This window comes from Mobula birostris, chromosome 17 (genome assembly GCF_030028105.1).
Source record: "Mobula birostris isolate sMobBir1 chromosome 17, sMobBir1.hap1, whole genome shotgun sequence".
NCBI classification, from domain to species: domain Eukaryota; kingdom Metazoa; phylum Chordata; class Chondrichthyes; order Myliobatiformes; family Myliobatidae; genus Mobula; species Mobula birostris.
In genome coordinates this window covers 18,507,116-18,531,559 of record NC_092386.1, presented here as the reverse complement: position 1 = coordinate 18,531,559, position 24,444 = coordinate 18,507,116, and positions in this window count along the sequence as shown.

Here is a 24,444-nt window from a genome sequence, read left to right as displayed (position 1 = left end):
GGTCCTCATTGGCCTATTATTTCATCAAGAGAAAACCATAGCATCCACATGGTGGAGTTTAGGAGGACAATGTCACCTAATGACAACTCCTTTGTTTACATCTTCAGAAACAGCTCTATTTCTATCTTTAATATTTCTATTTTTTCTTTTCAGGGTTCTTTTGAAGACCCTGACCTGGAGCCACACGCTGACTTTGGCTTTGTGTGGGAATGGGACCGCTCTCGGGGTCTCACGACTGGCCGCTATTCGATATGCCACGGATGCGGCCTGGAAGACTAGCGCGCTTCAGGGTTCCGGGATTTCGTGGTTCTGGAGGCGGGTGGACATGAGGTTGGTGCCTCCGCAGGAAATCGGTGTGTCGTGGGAGTACACGGAAGATAAAAAGCAGCAAGTTGGCTGCTGGCTGTGTGCCCAGAGACCGGAGTTCTTTGGGCACAGAGCTCGGTAAAAGTGATTCAACAGACTTTTAACACCATAAATCAACGAGTTCTTTGTTATGTCTCCCCTCTCGCTGTGAAATGGGGACACCTCTTTTTCTCTTATTAGGGAGAGAGAGAGCCTGTGGTATGTCGAATACCGGGTGAACCTCTAGTCTTTGGGGTATTGCAAATCTGTATCCTTATTAATGCTGCACACGAGTGCCCGGTGGGGGATGCTGATGTTTTTTAGCTGGTGGGGGGGGATCGTTGCTTTGCTGCTGCTTATGAATGAGTAGGGAGAGCTGGGGGAGGCTTTGGGGTTCTAATATTTAACCGTCATTCATGCTTTGGGGAACTCCTCTGTTTTCGTGGATGGTTGCGAAGGAAAAGAATTTCAGGATGTGTATTGTATACATTTCTCCAAACATTAAATGTACCTTTGAAGCCTTTGAAACATCAGCTTACTTAAACAATGTGTTCACTTGGCCTGACAAACGTAACTGAAAAATATCACAAGCATGTGATTCACCGAGTAGCACCAACAATCATTCCACTGGTCAAAGTCACTTAAATCACATTTCTTCCCCATTCTGATGTTTGGTCTGAACAACAACTGAACCTCTTGACCATGCCTGCATGCTTTTTTCTTTTATTTATTGAGTTGCTGCCATATAATTGGCTGAGTAGATATTTGCATTAACAAGCAGGTGTACAGGTGTGCCTAGTAAAGTGGACGCTAAGTGCTACCGCAAGTTTTGGTCTGTCTTAGCTCAATCCAGAACATAAAAGCAGTTTCCACACTTAGATGCTAACATAAATGTCTTTCTCATATAGAATTCTATCCTGTTGCTGGGAAAGGTTCCCTGAGTTATGCTGAAAGTGTAGTGGTTACAATTAATGAGAGACAATTCAATGGAAGTTGCTGAATGATCAGATAAAAATTAGTGCCAGCGTGTAGTTTTCAACAGGAAACAGTTCAGGTTACAAAGACAGAAAAAGTATTTTGATCAATAAAGCTGGAGCCAAATGCCAAAGGAAATGTTTTCTTTCAGATAATTCCAGTGCTAAGGAGTTTCCAAGGTGGCCGTATTGGATTCTCAAGCAATAAATCTCAATCAGCTTGGTTAGCTCAAGTCACGTCGTACTAAAGGAGCTGACGTGTCATCAAGGGGCTGATTGACAATGAATTGATTACTAAGGAGAGTGCTTGCCACATTGACAGCCAGCACTTGACCTGATGCTTTGGCCTCACATTGACAAATGAACTGGAATAAATAATCATAAACACAAGAGATTCTGCAGATGCTGGAAATCCAGAACAACGCATACAAAATGCTGGAGGCACTCGGCAAGTCAGGCAGTATCTATGGAGAGGAATAAACAGTTTATGTTTTGGTCCAAGACTCTTCTTCCGGGCTCAGTAAGTTGGAATAAGAATATAGTTTTAGAGGATTTTGTCCACTGAAAGGGCATCATCTCCAGGCTTGAAGGATCTTTGACTCAAAATATTGCATCTATTTCTCTTTCTACCTGACCTGCTGAGTGTTTCCTGCAGATTTCCCATTCCCATTCCAAGATATCTATCCATGGCCTCCTCTACTGTCACAATGAGGCTGCACTCAAGTTGGAGGAAAAGCACCTTATCGGTTTCACCTATGTCCCTCACCCCCCCACCTTTTAAAACTACTCCTTATCTTTTTTTCTCGAGTCCAGCTGAAGGGTCTCATCCCAAAATGTCAACTGTACTCTTTTCCATAGATGCTTTCTGGCCTGCTGAGATCCCCCAGCATTTTGTAGGTGTTTCCGGCATGTTTCGTGTTTTCATTTTATGTAGACTTGCTTGTGGGAGATCTGAATTTATTTCAGGGACATTTCTTCAAGGCATTCAAACATGTACTCAGTGGCCACTTTATTAGGAAACTCCTGTACCTAATAAAGTGGCCACAGAGCCTATGTTTGTGGTCTGCTGCCACTGTAGCCCAATCATTTCAAGGTTCAGAGATGCTCTTCTGCACACCACTGTTGCAGTGCATGGTTATTTGAGTTATTGTTGACTTCCTGTCAGCTTCAACCACGCTGGACATTTTCCTTTGATCTCTCTCATCAAAGGTGTTTTCGCCCACAAAACTGCCACTCAATGGATGTTTAGTCAAATCATTTAGATCACATTTCTTCCCTATTCTGATGTTTGGTCAACAACTGAACCTCTTGACCGTGTCTGCATGCTTTTATGCATTGAGTTGCTGCCACATGATTGGCTGATTAGATATTTGCGTTAATGAGCTGGTGTACAGTATATTTAATAAAATGACCACTGAGTGTATGTTCTGGAAATCCAGTGAGCACTTTTTCTCAAAACTGTGAGAATTGACTCATGCTTTCTTATTGAGATTAGGGTGAACTTACTCATTAGCGTCTTGCTGTAACACTGCTAGGTTTGCAGGAGGAGTGGGGAAACATGTCGGTAGCTGCTGCAGGGGAGGTGGATAGAAAGGTGTGTGGAATCTTAACTAGATTCATGTTGAGCTGACAGAAAAGGAAAGATTCTTCAGTCTAAAGTTGTAGCCAAAAGGTCTTCAGAAGAGTGAGAGATGGCTTTGTTGAAAAGTACAAGATTTTGAAGAGCCTTGACAAGAATAATGCAGAAAGGAAGATTTCTCCTGCAGGAAAATCTAAAATAAGAGATCACTATTTAAAAATGAGGCCGAGATGAGGCATTTTATTTCTTTCTGAGGGTCACGAGGCTTTAGAACAAATGCTCTTCCTCAAAGGGCAGTGGAAGCACAATTTATTGGTTTAATACTGTCACATATACGAAGATACAGTGAAATGCTTGTTTGCATGCTGTTAATAAAAACCAAATCATTACACAGTGCATTGAGGTAAAATAAGGTAGAAAGATAACAATGCAGATTAAAGTGTAAAAGCTTCTGAAAATGTGCAGTGCAGGTAAATAATAAAGTGCAAGATCATAACGAGGTGAAGACTGCGAGGCCAAGAGTCCATCTTATCGTACAAGAAGTCCCTTCAAGAGTCTGATAACAATGGGATAGAATGTCCTTGAAACCTGGTGGTACACCCTTGCAGGCATTTGTATCTACTGCCCGATAGAAGAGAGGAGAAAGATTACTATGGTAGGCAGGAATGCAGAATTGAGTTTAAAATGAGTTCAGCTGTGAACTTATTGAATGATGGTGTAAAGTTGAGGGAACGAGCAGCCTACTCCTGTTCCTTTTTCATATCTTCATAGACTTTGCTAAGGAGAATACCTTTATTTGTCACATGTACCTGAAAATATGCAGCAAAGTGCATCAATTTGTGTCAATGCAGTCTGAGGATTGTGCTGGTGGGCAGCCAATAATGCATGCCAGCAACTTACTAACCCTAACCCTTGGTGTTTGGAATATTGGAGGATACCAGAGCTTCTGAATAAAACCCACAGGGTCGTGGGGGAAACCTATAAACTCCTTATCTACACAGCAGATATTGAACCCCTGATGGTGATCACTGGCACTGTAAAACGTTTTACTAACCACTTTGTGACTGTTTTGTCCCAATAAATACTCCATTAAATGCAAAATGTTCCTCCTACACTAAAGCTCATCTCCCTAAACTCTCATTGCTGCATCCAAGAACTTGAATGCCATTTCACATGAGAGCAGTTACTCTGTCAGAATATTGTAAAGAGATCAAGTCAGGAACAACTCTGCCTGTTTGGTTTGAATACAGTTAATGACAAGATTGTGTGTTGAATAAAACTCATTCATTGCGTCTGAAGTTTGAAGGTGATTCCATCTGTTCTCCTCTCTAATTTAAGTGGGAGACTATTAGCTGAAAAATATAGTGATAATTTTTACCAGTCTCTCATTTCAGTTATGACAGAGAACTAATACAATTCCAGTAGAATTTGCGGCCTCAGTTTTCAAAACTATGATTTGTTTTGCCTGCTGTTTTCAAACCCCCTAATCTTTTTTGATATTTTACCACCCTGGAGCCACCCAGAATCCTGTCACTGTGTACCAACTCACCCGTTCCAAACCTTCAGTGGAGAAGTTTGAAGGCTGTAAAGATAGCCTCAGGAAAATTGTAGCTAATCTATACTTGTGCATAACTTGCTGTTGTCGAATGCTTGCAGGTCTGGTTAAATCATGACAGTCATCAATTATCCCAAATATTGTTTGCTATATTTAGACGGCCAAATAATGTATCTTGATAACACATTCAAGCTCGAGTTTAATTATCATTCAACCATGCAGTCACACAAAAAAGTATAATATAGCCCAAGTCCCTAAGTGACATGTCCTGTAGATTGATGGAGCATAAATTTTGTCTCAAGGACAAGCTCTCAGTAGCCTGCAGATGAACACGTGCACACAAGCAGACCTGCTTGTCTTCCACCCAGTGAACACTAGAGGGCAGCACCAATAGGAGGGGCCAGTCTGCAATCCAGCATGGGCACTGCACCACTGTCCCCGGAGGGTGGAGGCTCTCCTCATAGTGGCTGCAAAAGGCCACACTGCAGCATGAGGCCTAGCCCTTGCTACAACTGAGGCCATGCAGCTCCCCCGTCATTGGTCTCGCCATTAAACTAGTGAACCATACTTGCAGTATTCTGTGTTACCAATGTCCAAAGTGGTCTTGCAATCACAAGAAAAATGTTCAAGACAACCACTTGCTATTGGGCTGTACACCATCTTCACGAGCTGACTCCAATGCCTTTCTGAAGAGGGTAGCAACACGGTCCGCATCAACTCCAGTTCTTCTGCTAATGAGCAACTCGCTGATGAAGTTTTTAATGTCCAGCAATGTAATTGTAAAAAAAGACAAAAGGACCTTTGGCTGGATTCGGAAAGGCTGCTGAGTCCAAGTGCAAGGCTCGTCACCTATTTAGTGCCTGCATTCACTCTTCAGTCAGAACAGCCCTATATGTCTGTCACATGTGACAAACTAAAGACACACTCAAAATGCTGGAGGAATTCAGCAGGTCAGGCAGCATCTATGGAAAGGAATAAAGATTTGACGATTTAGGCCGAGACCCTTCATCAGCTCTCTATAGAACTCATATTGAAAACCAAAGAACTGCAGTAGGAGTCAAGGTCTCCCACTTTAATGAGGATCTGAACCTGTAATGGTGCTTGTGCTCAAATTATAATTGAAGCATGCTGTGCTTGGAAGTCACATAAGAAATAACGATTTCTCCTGCAGACAAGGTTGTAAGTTTAATCAAAGAAAATGTAAGTACAGCAACGACTCCAAAAGGTAATAATAAAAATGTTAGGAAAATGCGGTTAAACTTCACATAGAATTTGATTTAATGTATCAACTCTCCCCAATTTCCATCAGTTTTTTTTGTTACCATTTGCATGAAGATGTTTCAGAACTATTATCAAATTGCATTTGCTAAAAGATCTGAAAGATCAACAACTAGTTTGTAAATTATTAATGTTTCTGATCTTTTAGCAAAGACACCTTAATATTATCCACCTTTCTTTCAACATTAATTGGCAAATACTTCATATACATGAGAATACTTCATGCCTGCTATCAATTCCAGCATCACCTGTAAGGAGTTTGTTTATTCTCCCAGTGACTGGGTGCGTTTCTGCCGGGTGCTCTGTTTTCCTCCCACAGTTCAGACATACCAATTAATGAGTTATGAAGTTCCAGCTGGTCATTATGAATTGTCCTGTGAAAAGGCAAGTGTAAAATAGGTGGGATGCTGGTAGCACAGCTCATTGGGCTGGAAGAGCCATTACACGCTGTAGCTCTAAATAAATAAATAAGTTTGGTCAAGAAGGTTTATTTAGTGGAGATGCAACATTATGTGATGAAATCTAGCGGTAGTTCTTTAATAGGATATTTCAAAGTGAAAAATTCAATAAAGAGCTAGATTCTGAGCATGCTTGTGCACAAGATTGTTCATTGAAGATCTATTGGCCCTTGGCTTAGTTGGGAATTCTCACAGAAAGGTAATTTATTAAAATTACTGCAGCCATTTTCACCAGTCTGAGCTATCACAGAAAATTAATAGAATTCCAGTAAGAATTGAAGCCTAGGGGTTAAAAATATTCCTACTTCTTTGTTTGTTGTTTGTTAACTGTTAGTTCTTCCATCTATCTTCTGTTGTTTGAAAACTTTTAATCTCTGTTTCTCTCCTTCCTTATGCGTAGTAGAGGAAGGTGAAGAAGGTAGTCACCAAGAGAGGAAAATAAGGTCTTCAAGTAGACAAATAGTGGCTGGATTTTCCTTGAAACAAACAGCAATTCTGTTTGGAACTGCTGGCTCTTTCCTTTGTAACTGCCCAGATTCAGCACTCCCACAAGAGTTTAGAGAACCTTTTGAATTGTCTATCCCAGAGAAAGCTCTTGAACCTTAATCATTGAATATATTCATTGCCAAAGTAGACAAGCCTTTGGTCCACATGAGAGTCAAGGCTCTGGAGGAATGTCAGGCCACGATCTAATCAGCCACAGTTTTAATGAATGGCAAAGCAGGTGGGCTGGGTTATTTGGCCTACTCCTGTTCCTGTTTTTAAGTTCTTATCTACTATCAAATGCAAACTTACCTACAGAGGCAAAAGACTGAGCAGTTTCAGGTAAATTACATTTTAATTAACAATTTAATATATTTTAATATATTCACCTCCCCCCTCACCTCCATTCAGGGCCCCAAACAGTCCTTCCAGGTGAGGCACCACTTCACCTGCAAATCTGCTGGGGTTGTCAATTCCGGTGTTCTCAATGTGGCCTCCACTACATTGGTGAGACCTGTCGTAAGTTAAGGGAACGCTTCATCGATCATCTCTGCTCCAACCGTCAAAAGCAGAACTTCCCTGTGGCCAAACATCTTAATTCCGATTCTCACTCCCGTACGGACATGTCTTCCATGGCTTCCACTTGTGCCAAGATGAGGCCACCCTCAGGGTGGAGGAGCAACACTCTATATTCCGTCTGGGTAGTCTCCAATTTGATGGCATGAATGTCGATTTCTCCTTCTGGTAAAAATATTTTTCCCTCTCCCTCCCCTCTTCTATTCCCCACTGACCTCCTACCTCTCCTCACCTGTCTATAACGTCCCACAGGGTCCCCTCATCCTTCCATTTCCCCTATGGTCCTCCTTCCTCTCCTATCAGATGCTTTTCTCTCCAGCCCTTCATCTTTCCCTCCAACCTGGCTTCAGCTTTTAGCTCTCATCCTTCCCCTCCCCCACCCTTTTTATTCTGGCATCTGCCCCCTCATTTCCAGCCCTGAAGAAAGGCTTTGGCCCGTAGATTCTGCCTGACCTGCTGAGTTCCTCCAGCATTTTGTGTGTGTTAATTAACAAAAAATAATGAGTTGTTGAAAGTATATCAATTAATTTATTTATATAAAAAACCCATGATGTTTTTTTCTGTAGCTTTTGAGACCCGATTCAATGAAAAACAATCAAATAGTTTGCTAACCATTAGCCTGAGGGCACAATTTAACTTGCTGCAAAGGGTTATGTTCAGGCCAGGCTTGCTATTTACAATTGCTGAACTTTTCAATTTATTAGCAGATTGTAGACATACTGAGAATGCTGATACTCAGTTCATTAAAATTGCACCCTCCCCACCTCCAAAAATGAGAAGGCAGATAAGATATATTGAAGAATTTGAAGTTGCATGGAGGTCAGACTGAAACCAGAAACACAAGAGATTCTGCAGATGTTGGAAATTCGGTGTAATACACACACAAGATTCTGGAGGAACTCAGCAAGTCAGGCAGGATCTACGGAAAAGAATGAAGAGCCAACGTTTTGGGCTGAGACTGGAAAAGAAGAGGGAAGAAGTCAGAAAAAGAAAGTTGTGGGGAGGGGGAAGGAGCACAAGCCTAGAAGGTGATAGGTGAAACCAGATGAGGAGGGAGGTAGGAGTGTGGGGAATGGGGGATGAAGTGAGAGGCTGGGAGGTGATTGGTGGAAAAGGTAAAGGGCTGAAGAAGGAAGCTGATAGGAGAGGGGAGTGGACCATGGGAGAAAGGGAAGAAGGAGGGGTACCAAAGGGAATTGATAGGCAGATGAGGAAATGAGAAGGGCTAAGAGAAGAGCCAGAATGAGGAATGAAAAAAGAGAGGGGAAGAGGGAGAACTGTAACCGGACAGGTTTTTACAAAAAGTTTGCAGCTTCCAGGTTATCATTGCTAGGAGTTTTGTTTACTTTGAAAAGAATTACAGATGTATTTAATTACTTGAATTTCAAATCCCTAGTTTTCATAGAGAGATTTGAACACATGGTGGGTCCAGAAATCCAGTAACCTACCTACAATACTATTGGCATTGCTGCTTGAAGATCTGCTCCAGTAAATGTGGAGCTGGCAAGCAGGGAATTCCGGGTCAGTGCACCTTAAATTTCATCTGTTCTCCTATCACAATTTATGCAGGCCACCTGAAGTCTCCCAGATACATTCATTCTCAGTCTCTTACATTAAACGATTTAGTGCCTGATATTCATGGTCCTGTGGTTCTGAAACTCAGCTCCATTCGAATATGATAGTGGAATTCAACAAGTAAATTGGACAAATAACACTTCCTTTACTCTGTGACCCGCTTACAAATATGATCCATATCCAGGGTAACCTTTGAATCAGGAATAAACTTATGTAATTTTTATGTCTTGTAATACAGTAATTTTTATGTCTGGCACTGTACTGCTGGCACAGAACAACACATCCTACAATATATTTCAGAGATAATAACCTGGATTGTGATTCTGGCATTGGAGATGGTCTAGAGGAGGCTTATGAGAATGATTCCAGGAGTGAAAGGGTTAACATATGAAGGGTGTTTGATGCTCTCGGCCTGTACTCGCTGGAGCTTAGACGAATGAGAAACCTAGCACATATTGAAAGGCCGAAATAGAGTGGATGAGAAGAGTATGTTTCCTATAGTGTGGAGTCTAGGACCAGAGGGCACAGCCTCAGAATAGAAGGACATCCCTTCAAAGCAACAATGAGAAGGAATTTCCTTAGCTAGGGGATGGTGAAAATCTGTAGAATTCATTGCCACAAATGGTTGTGAGGTGAAATGACTGGGTATAGTTAAAGCAGAGGTTTGACAGGTTCTTGATCAGTAAGGCGTCAAATTTTATGGGGAGAGTCAGAAGAGGGAAAATAAATCAACCGTGATGGAATGGCAGAGCAAACTCAATGGGCCGAATGGCCTAATTTTGCTCCTATGTGTTATGTTCAGGTGGTTTATGTACTAAGACTGCATAATCCACATTCAGCTCAAGATGTACAGCTCTGGGCAAAAGAATATCAGCTTTTAGCTTTGAAATTTGAGCTCTGAAAAGGATGAGATATTCAAATGAAAATATTAATGAAGGCATTAAAATGCACAACAGCAGATTCAGTAAATGTATGATATAATGACTTTTATTATGAAATGTATATTTTTGATATTTTGATATGTTATTAAACTATTATTTATGACACTATAAATTTCAAGTTAATGAAAACTGCCAGAGGAAGTGGTTAAGGTAAGCATAATTGTATCCTTTACGAAAAAATTAGATTGGTACATGAAAAAATTCAGTTAATTTATTATTTATTATGGAGGTATGGGTCTTGGGAGGGTATGGACTGAATGCAGGAAATGTGTCTAGCTTAATGGGCACAGTGGCTAGCATAGACTGGTTGGACCCAAGGGCTGTATCCACGGTATTTTATTCCATGACACTGTGAGAAATTACATTGCTTTCAGTAAAACTCATCAGATTGGTATCTTCTGCTGGGACAATGAACATTATCTTTTAAAGATCTACAGCCACAAAGAGGTCCCCCCCATTCTGTGTTGTATGTGGAGCCTTGCACACTTAGGCCATGTCATGGGGGTCCACCTCTGTAGGGGTGGAGCGTAGGGTCGCCAACTTTCTCACTCCCAAATACGGGACAAAAGTAGCAGTCAAATACGGGACACTGAAAAAGACTAGTCATAGTCATAGTCATACTTTATTGATCCCGGGGAAATTGGTTTTCGTTACAGTTGCACCATAAATAATAAATAGTAATAGAACCATAAATAGTTAAATAGTAATATGTAAATTATGCCAGGAAATAAGTCCAGGACCAGCCTATTGGCTCAGGGTGTCTGACCCTCCAAGGGAGGAGTTGTAAAGTTTGATGGCCACAGGCAGGAATGACTTCCTATGACGCTCTGTGTTGCATCTCGGTGGAATGAGTCTCTGGCTGAATGTACTCCTGTGCCCAACCAGTACATTATGTAGTGGATGGGAGACATTGTCCAAGATGGCATGCAACTTGGACAGCATCCTCTTTTCAGACACCACTGTCAGAGAGTCCAGTTCCATCCCCACAATATCACTGGCCTTACGAATGAGTTTGTTGATTCTGTTGGTGTCTGCTACCCTCAGCCTGCTGCCCCAGCATATTACAGCAAACATGATCGCACTGGCCACCGCAGACTCGTAGAACATCCTCAGCATCATCCGGCAGATGTTAAAGGACCTCAGCCTCCTCAGGAAATAGAGACGGCTCTGACCCTTCTTGTAGACAGCCTCAGTGTTCTTTGACCAGTCCAGTTTATTGTCAATTCATATCCCCAGGTATTTGTAATCCTCCACCATGTCCACACTGACCCCCGGATGGAAACACCATCACCATGAAGTCTTGCGCGGGCACCTATGTGCGCATGCGTGACGTGCACATACATGACGTGAGCATGCGTGTACATGCCGATTTTTTTCTACAAATCAGTTTTGGCTTAATCTTCCCAATCTGTTAAGTGAAACTACACTGTACATACATTATTTCTACTTTATATATGCTGTGTGTTTTTCATATCATTCCTGCTTTTACTATAAGTTAGTGTTATTTTCGGTTTTATGTGTTATTGGTATGATTTGGTAAGTTAATTTTGGGTCTGGGAACGCTCAAAAATTTTTCCCATATAAATTAATGGTAATTACTTCTTTTGCTTACGAATGGTTTCATAGGAACGCTCTACCTTAGCGGAGGAAATACGGGACAAGGGCGGTCCCGTATGGGACAAACCAATTTAGCCCAATATACGGGATGTCCTGGCAAATACGGGACAGTTGGCAACCCTAGGCATTACCAAAATGTAGAGGAGGCTTGACTCAAGCGCAGAGCAGTGGAGACGATTTAGTGGTGAGTGATCACTTTAATAATAAACTGCAAAATAACTAGCCTCGAGGGGCCAGAAAACGAGAGAGAATAGATGACTTAAGATGACAAGGCAACAAGATAGCTGAAGGCCTGGAGCATCTGGCTGAGACCGCCTGGTTCGTATGAGCGAACAGGGACTGTGGTTGAGAGCTGGGTTTGAATAGGCTGTAGGTGAAGAGTTGGAAATGAGAGGCAGATGATGTCTGTTAGCTGGGTGGAGACTGGGAGGTGCTTGCCTGTACAGGCCTGACAAGGGGAAAGTGGTACTCGGGAGAGAGGAGGAGTCAAAGGTGAGGGGCACAGGGGAAGGGGAGAGTAAGATCAAGACACCAAGAGTCAGATCAAAACAGCCATGGTGGATATCAAGACCAGCTATTGGGTTGAAGGTTAGGCCACTGATCACAATAGGCTATGGGGGTCATAGTGTGGGAGGAATCAGTGATGCAATGAGGCTGGGCAATGAGACAGTCAACCTTGCATTGGAGAGTTGAGTGTTGAGCTAGCCATCAGGTGGGAGTAGAGATCACAGTTAGTGGATCTAAGGAGGAGTTAGGATGCCTTAAGACGGTCAATAGGGAGGCTATGTGAGTTTAGGGAGGCCTTTCAAGATGCGTTCTTTGTACTGGATGCAATAGCCCGAAGCCTGCTCATGCATCACCCCTCCAGCAAAACGTTGAATCTTGAAGTGGCTGGTAACACACAGGCGCCTTGTATGAATGAGGGATTAAATGCCAGAATGTTGCAGATCACCAAGCACATGCCCTGGTGCCTTCGTGCATGAACACATCTGATGTACAAAAACACAAAAGGAATGTTAAAGACTATGGTCGGTCAAATATGATGGCAGAATATAGCATTAATGGTAAGACTCCTGGCAGTGTGGAGGATCAGAGGGAATTTGGGGTCCGAGTCCATAGGATACTCAAAGCTGCTATGCATGTTGACTCTGTGGTTAAGAAGGCATACAGTGCATTGGCCTTCATCGATCATGGGATTGAATTTAAGAGCCGAGAGGTAATGTTGCAGCTGCATAGGACCCTTGTCAGACCCCACTTGGAGTACTGTGCTCATTTCTGGTCGCCTCACTGCAGGAAGGACGTGGAAACCATAGAAAGGGTGCAGACGAGATTTACAAGGATGTTGCCTGGATTGGGGAGCATGCCTTATGAGAATAAGTTGAGTGAATTTGGCCTTTTCTCCTTGGAGCGACGGAGGATGAGGGGTGACCTGATAGAGGTGTACAAGATAATGAGAGGCATTGATTGTGTGGACAGTCAGAGGCTTTTTCCCAGGGCTGAAATGGCTAGCATGAGAGGGCATAGTTTTAAGGTGCTTGGAAGTAGATATAGAGGAGATGTCAGGGGTAAGTTTTTTTATGCAGAGTGTGGTGAGTGTGTGGAATGGGCTGCCGGCATCTGTAATAGAGGCAGATACGATAGGGTCTTTTAAGAGACCCCTGGATGGCTACATGGAGCTTAGAAAAATAGAGTGCTATGGGTAAAGCCTAGGTAGTTCTAAGGTAAGGACATGTTCAGCACAGCATTGTGGGCCGAAGGGCCTGTATTGTGTGGTAGATTTTCTATGTTTCTATGTTTTATGCAATGATGCAAATATATTCATCAGATTTCGCTGGCATAACACATATTAATAAAACACATACACAACATAATCACTAGGCCACAATACTTAACAAAATTCAAAGGCATTTCAAGTAATTTGTAGTACTTCATAGCAAGATTGTTTAAACGCGATGTGTTAAGCTACCAGTGTAAAGTGTAAAATAGCAGTTAGTATATGTAACAGGGTGTCCTCACCTGTCTACCAGCTCCTGCTGTTGTCCTTCCTCCTTCTCTTTCAACCATGGTCCACTCTCCTTTCCTATCAGTTTCCTTCTTCTTCAGCCTTTTACCCTTTCCACATATCACCTCCTGGCTTCCCACTTCATCCCCACCCACTTAGCTTCCCCCTCACCTGTCTTCAACTATCACATTCAGCTTGTACTCCTTCCCCTCTCCCCACATCCTTATTCTGGCATTTTTCCCCTTACTTTCCAGTCCTGATGAAGGGTCTCAGCCCAAAACATCAACTGTTTATTCCTTTCCATAGATGCTGCCTGACTTTCTGAGTTCCTCCAGCATTTTGTGCGTGTTGTTTTGGATTTCCAGCGTCTACAGAACCTCTTGTGTTTATGTTACAGGGTGGAGCTGTTTTGACTTCGAAAAGACCAGTCACATTCCTCCTATAAATGTTACGAGTAGAGTATTGCAGACGTTTATTGAGTGCCTGTGCCTGAAATGTGGGTCAGATCATTGGGCTAATAATCCGAAGACAGTGACATCCAACAGAGAAAGTAAGAGTTTGAATTTAGTTGCAAACATTGTTGCCATCAACAGCTATTATCTTTAAAACTGACCATGAAGTTCTAGCTCCATAATATCCTTCAGGGAACTTAACCTGATCTGGCCTACACGTGGGCTCATTTTCACAATATGCTTCGCTTTTGTTTGCCTGAGGTGATCTTTCAAATCATCTCACAAACAATAAAGGCACATAGACGGTAATGGTTTAAGAATCCCCATCACATTCTCCGGGTAACCAGTGATGGGAATCACTGGCAGGCTTGCCAGTGACTTTCTAATTCTGAAAATGAAGGGTCATACTTAATTTTTAATTATAGTCTCTTAAGGATTATGTGGCAACATAATGGTTAGTGCAATCACTTTATAGTGCCAGTCATCACCATTCAGAATCAGATTTAGGTTTAATATGACTGACATACCGTATATTGTAAATGTAACTCTTAGTTCAGCTAGCAGCTCAATCTAGGGGAAGACAGCCCTTGGCCCGGCCAAATTTAAGAAATCTTGTTTGGGTGGATGCTGTGCGATGTGTCCCCTGTTACAAATCCGTGCCACGAAATAACAAACAGTACACAATATGCGCATTATAATATGAGCTTTATAATTCTTAATTTGACTATATGTTTAGTAAAGAAACAAAAAAAAGAAAAGGGCCCACTCTCATGAAACGGTCTAATGCGCAATGTTGGAGCTCACGGTTCAGTCCACTGGTTTCGCATCGACCTTCTCCGAGCGTAGCCGACCCTCGGACCCTCGCTCCGAGTCCACTCCGTCCGGCAGTCTACCAACTCTCTCCACCCACGTCTTCTCTCCACATCTCCCTCCGGCAAAAGACCGCGAAATCTCTGCTCCCAGACCCACGAGAAAGCACAGCATCCCTCACATTCTAAAGCCCTGTTATCTCTAGTCATAACCCAAACATTGCTGCTACGGAGAAACCATTACGTTAGCAGTAAAACCTTACAGTGCATTACATAAAAATGTGTTGTTTTTAGCAGGGGGCACATTACAATACATAATAATAAAAAAAAACTATAAATTACAGTAAGAGATATATACAGTACTGTGCAAAAGTCTTACGCACATATATGTAGATAGAGTACGGAGTGCCCAAGACTTTTGCACGGTACTGTGGTAATTTTATGTATTGGACTGTACTACTGCCACAAAAAAAAAACAATTTCATGAAATACATGAGCGATGATAAACCTGATTCTGATCTGGGTCTGTATTGTGGACTGAGAGTGGGAAGGGGGCAGGGAGAGGGGAATTATGTTTAGGAAAAAGGGAAAGGAGAGGGATGGGAGTACGAAGCACTAGAGAGACATTTTGTAATGATCAATAAACCAATTGTTAATCTCTCATTGACATTGAGAGAAGAATTAAAGTCTTGCAAAGCTAAATGATCATACGCCTTAAATGGAGAAAAATATCTACCAGAAGAAAAGTGTATTTTTATTAATTTACAGTATGTACAAAAATCTTAGGCACCTTTCTATGTCATGGTCCGGTCCATGAAGTCCACGTTCCAGCTCACGGTCAGGTCCGTGGACTCAGGACTTCGGGTCTTCCAGCTGTCCCTCGTTTGGTTGAGTTAATCTTAGGCACCTGATTCCCATCTTTGGGCTTGGAATATAAGTAGCCTTGGGGTTGAGTGTGGGCTGCTGGTTTGTCTTGTCAGTTCCCCTTGGAGCAACCTGCTGATGGAAGGCTAGTGAAACCATTTGTGATCTCTAGGCCTGGTTGGAGGACCACTGCTTCATTGAGCCTTGTTGCCACTCATCGGAGCAGTCATCGTGGTATGGATTTGGCTGTTTCTGTAGCCAGCCAAGGTTGCTGGCTGCCCTGAGATTCAGAGCCACCCTGGATTGAGCTCCTTTCCTGTCCTTGCCTCTGTTGGGTAAGCCAGGCTGTAACTGCTGTTACCTTATGGTTGGTTCTGTCCCTTCCTGTCCCTTGCCTCTGTTGGGTAAGCCAGATGGTTCGCCATTACCCCGCGTCCCGCCCAGGAGAAGCTCCAAGAACCCAGGCCCTGACGATCCCGCAGCCAAGTTCAAGACCCAGGGCCCCAGCCCCAAGCCTCAAGAGCAAAGACCCCAGCCTGTCTCCAAGCTCAGGTCTCTAGACCCCAGCCATGTCCTGTCCTGAAGCCATGTCATGGCCTTGCCCGGTTCTGCAGTCCAAGCCCGAGGCAAGACCCAGGTTCTGGGTCCTTGTCCAGTCCAGGCCCGGAGTCGAAGCCTTGTCTCCTAGTCCATGGTTTCTAGTCCTGGTCGCGCTTTCTGTAGCCCAAGTCTGTGTTCTTGTCCCTGCTCCTGGTCTGAATCCTGTCATGTCCCTACTCTAGTCAAGTCCTGTTCCTTGTACTTCAGTGTCTGTGTCTTGCATTTGGGTCCATTACCAGCACCTGATGTGACAATACATAGTGAGGGTGACTAAGACTTTTGCACAATACTGTGGCAATTTTATGTGTTGCACTGTAGTGCTTCCGCAATAAAAAAAACAAATTTCATGACGTGTGAGTGATGATAAACCTGATTCTGATATGGGTCACTATTGTTAAATGAGAGTAGAAAGGAGGCAGGAAGGAGGGAATCATGGTTGGGAAAAGGGGAAGGGGGAGGGAAGGACTAGGAAACACCAGAGAGTGTAATGTTCAAAAAACCTGTGACAAATAAAACTAATCTTTATCTTCAATCTATTATAAATGCAAATGGTAAAGAGATTCCAGCAAAATGAAGAGGGTGAAAGCCATTTGAAGATCTTGCTTTTCAGGCCACTGATGTACCGTATATCCGAGAAGCTAATAGTGTTTCCTGCCAGAGGTCATTAAACTTGGTGCAGAGACCACATTCAGAGACAAGAGGACTCTGCCAGAGGGGAATGATGGGCCACTTCTATTTTATGTCAGTCTGATTTATCTTTTCTGCCTTTCTAATTTGCAGAACATGCATTGATTAGCTGTTTGCGGTCTGAGAGGAGTGAGCACTCTTACACTGCAATACTCAAATCCTCCATGGCCCATTGGGGGACTTTTTACATAGCAAACTGCTTAGTTATTCAATGGAATGCAATTGTGAATCATCCTTGACAAAACTGCATCACTTAGAGGTCATTAGCGAAATGGAGCACAACCAGGAAAGACTGATGGACTAATAGGGAAAGGAACAAAAGCCATTTGATAAAAAAAAAAGGGAGAATAAAGATTAATCATAGGTGAAAAGAGAAGGAACCCTGGGGTGAGAAATACCAAAAGAAAGTGAGACACTGAGGTAAAGTAGGAAAGACGACATTAGCAAAACACACAAAATGCTGCCTGGCCTGCTGAGCTCCTCCAGCACTTTGTGTGTGTTGCCTGGATTTCCAGCATCTGTACATTTTCTCTGGTTTTTGAAAGAAGGTATTAGGTTCACTGAAGAAAACATAAGGGCATACAGGGAAAGTAGCAGATGCACTTGGAGAGTATGTGAGAGAAATCTAAAGCATAAATGCGCCAGAGTCAAGCTCAATCAAATCAATTAATGCTGCATGCATCTTACCTGAAATATAACCCTCCCTAAAGTTGTGATTCAACAGAATCAGTCAATGGAGCAGGTAACTGCATCTTTTTAGACATAATGCTGCTGCTGCTGCTGAGGCCTCCGTCGGTCAGGGTCGACCACAGATCTTGTGTCCTGGCTGTCTAGATACACAAGCTTGAGCAGTATGATATGGAGAGCAAGCTGTTGCCCATGTCGCAAGCTCCCCCCTCCGCGCATCTGATGAGCCCAAATGAACAGCGGAGACCGATACAGTTTGGTACCAGCAGCATCGTAGGAGTAGCCAGTCAGCATTTAATTCAATGTTGGATTGCTTTAGAGATTGCAGCTCCGTATTTTTCCCTCAGGGTTTACTCCCGAAGCCTTCCTCATGAGTGGGTATAGCAGCAAGTGGAGTTTTGAGGTCAGAGTTTTCCTTCTCCTAAATGAGCTGCCAACCACGGCTGACAAGCCCCATCTATCCGAAGCAACTAGTTTTACAGTGACAGTAACTGACCTTTAGCCCTTCTCCTATCAGTAGACATGGTTCCACAGGGCTTAGTAGCTAAGCCATACGTGAAGGCCAGGAATTGGACTTGGTTGTCAGAGCCTATTGAGGTGCATGTCATTGGGAGCATTTAATAAGTAGTGGGACCTTGTCCCCATTACCACCCCCGGCTATAAGAACCTTAAGGAACATGCAGTACTGTGCAAATGTCTTAGGCACAGTATATAGCCAGGGTGCCGAAGACTTCAGCACAGTACTGCATTTGTCAATGTGGAGCGGAGAGCAAGTTTGTAAATCTGGTGGGAGCAAAGGATGTTGGGAATACAGAGGGTGGAGCACCGTGGGAAGGGTGGTGGGACAGGTGGCACAGAAGGAATGCCAGAGGCTTGAGGTGCCACAGGAGCTGGCACACCCAGCCCTTAGACACCAGGCAAGGTCATTTGATTCCAAACAATTGGTTTGTTGATCATTACAGAATGTCTCTCTGGTGCTTCCCACTCTCTCCCCTCTCCCTTTCTCTTTTCCCAACCATGATTTCCTTTTCCCTGCCCCCTTCCCACTTTCAGTCCACAATAGAGACCCATTTCAGAATCAGGTTTATCATCACTCACATATGTCATAAACTTTTTTTTTTGCAGCAGTACGGTGCAATATATAAAATTACTACAGTACTGTGCAAAGGTCTTAAGCACCCTAGCTATATAGATATGTACCTAAAACTTTTGCAGAGTTCTGTAAATGTATGAGTTTCTTACAACGTGCATTCTGTGCACCAACCAGAACACCAGCATAATCTACTGAGTCATTCTTGCTCAAGTTATACCTTCAGGCCAGAGAATAGGTAGTTATCTAGTTCAGTGATGTAATGCATCAGCACTGATGAAGGATCTGGGCCTGAAATGTCGAATGTACCCCTTTCCATAGAGTTCTGGCCTGCTGAGTTCCTCTAGTATTTTGTGTATGTTGCTTGGATTTCCAGCATCTGTAGATTTTCTCTTGTTTATAATGTAACTTCAGTCATTACATTTAGAAAGGCTTCCAGGATATGGGATACAATAAATAGAACAGTCCCAGTGGTGCAATAATTCACAGAAAATACTGGAGGAAATCAACCGGTCAGGCAGTATCGAAGAAAAGGAATAAAGGTTTGATGTTTCAGATCAAAGTCCTTGTTCCTTCTGGGTTGTAGCAAAAATATTGGTGGAATAATTTCTAAACATATGAGATTCTGCCTGATGAAAGGCCTGAGGCTGGCTGACCTGCTCAGTTCTTCCAGCATTTTGTGCGTGTCGCTCTGGAATAATTTCTAGCAGCCTGTAGAATAATGATCTTAAGAATGCCATTTGGACAGAACTATTGAGAGTAATAAGAAGCCTTTAATCTCAATAAAAGTGAACTTGTTTAATCCCAATTAGTGTTCCACTCAAAAATTTTGTTGGAGCAAGAGATATGGAGATGGCAATTTTTTTTTTCTGGATTAAAAATGCAGCAAATGATAGGGAGATTCGATATTCAGGACCTGGGTGATCAATATAAACTCCATTTGCACATTATTAATATGAAGGGAAGAATAATAGCGTCAACTTGAGTATCTCAGGATTTCCATTTTACACATTTTACCTGCTTTGGACATTGAGTTTATTAAGATGTATTATCTTCATATAATGGTATGAATTATTCCAATTTTGTAGCAATTTCAATATCAACCACCTTAGATGTTGTACAGTATCCTTTGAGAGTAAAGCCTCTAAACTGGAATACCTACAGATGCTGGAAATCCAAAATAAAAGATGTTTTAATTCTGAATGCTGTGGCAACATTGTCAAAAAGAGAAATTATTTTCTTCTGATATATTTCCTGCTCAGATATCTTAGAAGCTTCTCTCCAAGAGGCTAACAATTCTGCTGAATTATAAATTGATTTACAGTGATTCATTTATATCTAATAAGAGTTGTGTTTCTCTGTCCAGAATCAGTTCAATTAATACCCTTCATGATGACTCATCATCAGTCTAGACTTGAAGTCTATGTACCTGAAGTGAAAGGTTTAAGCAAAAACCCGTTACAATATCCAGTACACAATGGGAAAGCATCTTATACAGTGTAACCTAGTATTTATTAAGATATTCAATCAAACATCTACCATACAAGTTCTTCCTAAAAGTGATTCCGCTCTTTTAAAATTACTTGGTGAAGCAAAGTCGATTTTTAATCTTTTTATTTCTGTAAAACTGGAACAGGGAGCAATCTTGAACAATGTTATTGCAAAGAGAAGAGGAGATAAAGATTAGGTTTATTTGTCACATTGATATTGTAACATCGAAACATGCGCTGAAGTGTATCATTTTGTGTCAGTGACCAATAGATTTTGGAGGGCTGTGCTGGGGTCAGCCTGCAAGTGATGCCAAGCTTCTGACACCAACATACTGTAAGGAGCCTACATTTCACTTACCCTAATTTTTAGCTTTTGGAATGTGGGAGGATCCCCATCTTAACTGAATGTTACAGGATAACCAGTGAGAATGTTTCGACAAGCTGTATCTCCATCTGGTATGGGAGCAGCAGAGCACTAGACCTTGAAGTCCCTACAGAGGACTGTGAGAACAGCTGAGAGAATCATAGGGGACATTTATCAGGAGCACTGTGTACACAGGGCCCTTAGTATTATCAAGGATCCCACCCATTCATCCAGCTTCCCCTTTGACATTGTACCATCAGGCAGGAAACTCCAATGCATAAAAACAAGAACAGTCAGGCTGGGAAACAGCTTCTTCCCTCAGGCCATTAGGCTTCTGAACTCCCTGCCGCATTGCATTTGAAATGTCACTGGATAATTTGTACTTTACCCTATAATATTTAATTTATGCACTTTGTTTACCTGTGCGTAATTCATTTGTAGATTTAATTCTTACTTTCCTAAATTATTGTGTGTTATGTGTACTTCTGTGCTTTACACCCTGGCCTGGTGAAATGTTTGGTAGTATACATGTATAAAAGTTAAAATGACAAAAAACTTGACTTGACTTGAATCCGGAACATCCAGAGAAAACCCACGCGATCATGGGGAGAACAGACTCCTTCCAACAGAGGTGGGAATCAAACCCTGATCGGTGAATTGCTGGTGCTGTAAAGCTATTGAGCTAACCACTGCACCACTGTGCTTTTGAAAGGCACCAAAACATACTCCAAAAGGAAGGCGTAAGAATAGCAAGGCTGTGCCTGGATGAAATGGAAGTTGTAATAGCTACTTATTGTGTCCCACACACTTCATGACTAAGTGCAAGGTGTGTACTGTGTAGAATCTAAAAAAGAAACTTCTTCAAACTGGAAATTATGCAGTCCTGCAAACAAGAAGAGACAATAGGCTTTTAAACATTACCCCATATCCACTTCACATGTTTGCATTAAATTCTTTTATCCATTACAATTATAGAGGTTCTGACACATATCAGATAATCATATTAATGCTCCTATTAAATTAGAGGACAGGGGAAGCTGATATAAATGCATTAGCATTCATATATTAATATTCAAAGTTTAAATTTTCAAGCATTATAAAAATTTAAATTAGAGGGCTGAACTTTGTTGAAAGTATATGTGCAGAATGTAACTGAGAATTGATTGTAAAATTGATCTGCAAGTGGAGGCAAGCTCTTCACTGAATAAAACACTAAAAATGATGTTCGTTTGTTTAAGTATTGGTTCATACTATTTCAATGGTTATAATTAATGTTTTACTGCACTGTGGATAGGACACTGGGACAGAAAGCTGATTAAAAAAGACACTGGTGTAGTCTCAACAATCAATAAATCCTCTGTTCCTTAGCCCTTCATAAATTAAGCTACCGTCTCCATTAATGGACGGAAAGCCGTGTAACTGTTAAACTGCAATTTTGTTCCAAGAATGTAAGCTTTTCCATTGACTAATGACTTCTGAATAGGCCAGTAGTATTTCCAAAATTCAATAATGCATCTTCTAATAGACACTGAAAAACAGTGATTTAAGCCTTCTGTTGACAGTCTAAAATTGATTCCTATTCTATCAAAAATGGGCATTACCATCATTGGGATCTTTTAATTTAATGGTGTGTGTTTTTAATGATTAAAAGGAAACAATTACACTCTTTCATATAAATATGTCAACTGTGCATAGTAAATTTTATTGAGCAGCTATTGGTGATCAATAAAGTAAACACTTTTTGGATTAATTTTTACGTCTATAAAATTGAAAGACTTCAGTGAGTGTAATATTTATCTGGTCATTACAACTAAGCCTTCCATATATGAATTGAATTTGATGCAAGTCACTGCATATATTGGCTCAAGTATGTGCCACCCCTCGCTGCTCACCCATTCCACCGAAAACCCCTTCCCCACCCACACCACCCTATCACTCAAGCCCCAAATTATTAACAGCCCATCCCTCCCCCTTCCAAACTGCACTTCAGGAGAGCATTGATATTGATTTACAATACTGTGCAAAGGTCTTAGGCACATACATATCGCTATGGTGCCTAAGACTTTTACACAGTACTGTAGTAATTTTATGTATTGCACTGTACTGCTGCCACAAAACAAATTTCATGACATGTGTTAGTGATGATAAACCTGATTCTGATATGAGTCTCTATTGTAGACTGAGAGTGGGAAGAGGGAAGGGAGAGGGGATGGAGGGGCAAGCACCAGAGAGACATTCTGTAATGATCAATAAACCAGTTGTTTGGAATCGAATGACGTTGCCTGGTGTCCCAGGACTGGGTGTGTCTGCACCTGTGCCACCCCCGCCCTGGCATTCCTTCTCTGCCACCTGTCCCATACCCCTCCCGCGTCACTCCATCTCTACCATTCCCAACATCCTTTGCTCCCACCAGATTTACAAACTAATCTCTGTTCCACATTCACAAATACAATACTAGGCAAAATTCTTATGCACCCTAGCTGATATATATGCCTAACATATATTACAGTACTGTAGATGGAAATCTCTATAGTATTCTACAGGCATTGATGTACTGTATTGTTCAGGAAACAGTTGCATACAATTGAAACAATCCATTAAGTATTTTTATATTTGACAAATGACGCACTTATTTTAACCGGAGCATTTAATTACTTTATTGGTAGTTTTAACATTGTCTTGGATAGTAAATGGATGGGCCATTTGGCACTGGCTTTGGTCTGGTTATATTTTTCACCTGTCATTTGTGGGTGAATATTAGCTATTCAGTGAGAATAATGGTAAATACTGTATATAGTTTAGTGCCTCCATGAATATTTATTTTTCAATTGTCTTTTTAAACGTTTAATTTTAAAAATTTTTGAGCAGGTTTTCTAAAATGTTTCATTTATTTCTATCTGTCTCTATTATACTTTTATTAGCAGTGAAACAATGGATACACATAAATAAGCAATAGAACTCATCCTGTTTCATTAAAAAGTCCATAATTATTGTTACTAATTCATTGATTGATGATAATCTCTGCTCAAAATTACCACAGCACATGAGAGAATTTTTTGAGAAGATTATCGCCAAGTTGGACACACGCTCTCAGAATGGTTCACTGCCTCTGTTCACAGCTGTGGTGCCTGGAATCTGATCCTCAAAGGAACCTGTACAGATCGGTGTTGCAACTGGCAGAGAGTGAGAAAAGCAAGTCAAGTAAAGGAACCGGCCTTCAATTTCATGGGCAAAGACTGGAAATTTTAACTGTGAAGATTGTCTTGTGGGGAGTGTGGCTTATTCTGACTGTCAAAGTTTACTTTGTCACGATTGGTTAGTTCAGAAACTGCAGCTGCTTTTCCCATTGGTTAGCTCCAGTTTCAAATATCCTGGGTATATAGTGAGCCCGTGTGGGAGGTTCTTCCTCTCTCCCTTTGTTTAAGGCAAGCAGTGCACATGACCAATGAGAAGGTATGCTCTGCATATGCGTTTAACTATGTACGCTTGTTGAATATTCAGCTTTTTAGTTTCTGTAACTTGGGGAACATGAATGTTTGGTCGAATTTTTACTGTTTGTAAACAAATGATTAATATACTTAATCGCAGTCAGTGTTTGCTGTCTCACTTGCCAGATCCGCGAACCTGATTCAACACTGCAAAGGTTGACTACAGAAGGGTTAAGACACCATCCAGAACAACAACCAAGTGTACTTGTTAGATGACAGTGGAATTAACCTTAAGAACCATACCCATGTAACAGGGAGCAGGGGAGGTAAGTAAACACGACCTCATGAGCTAAGAGGAGGTCAGATCTCTACAATCTACATTCTATAGACTAGAATGACATGGCCTCTCAGGTACCAGCTCTGCTAAACTTACTTACTCACTTCACTCAGTAACTTCATATGTATCATTTGCAGTAACATTACTTTATGTGTTGTATGTGAGTTATATGTACTGTGTTGTGTGCCTAGGACTGGAGGAACATTATTCCGTAAGGCAGTATACATGTATATGGTTGAATGACAATAAACTT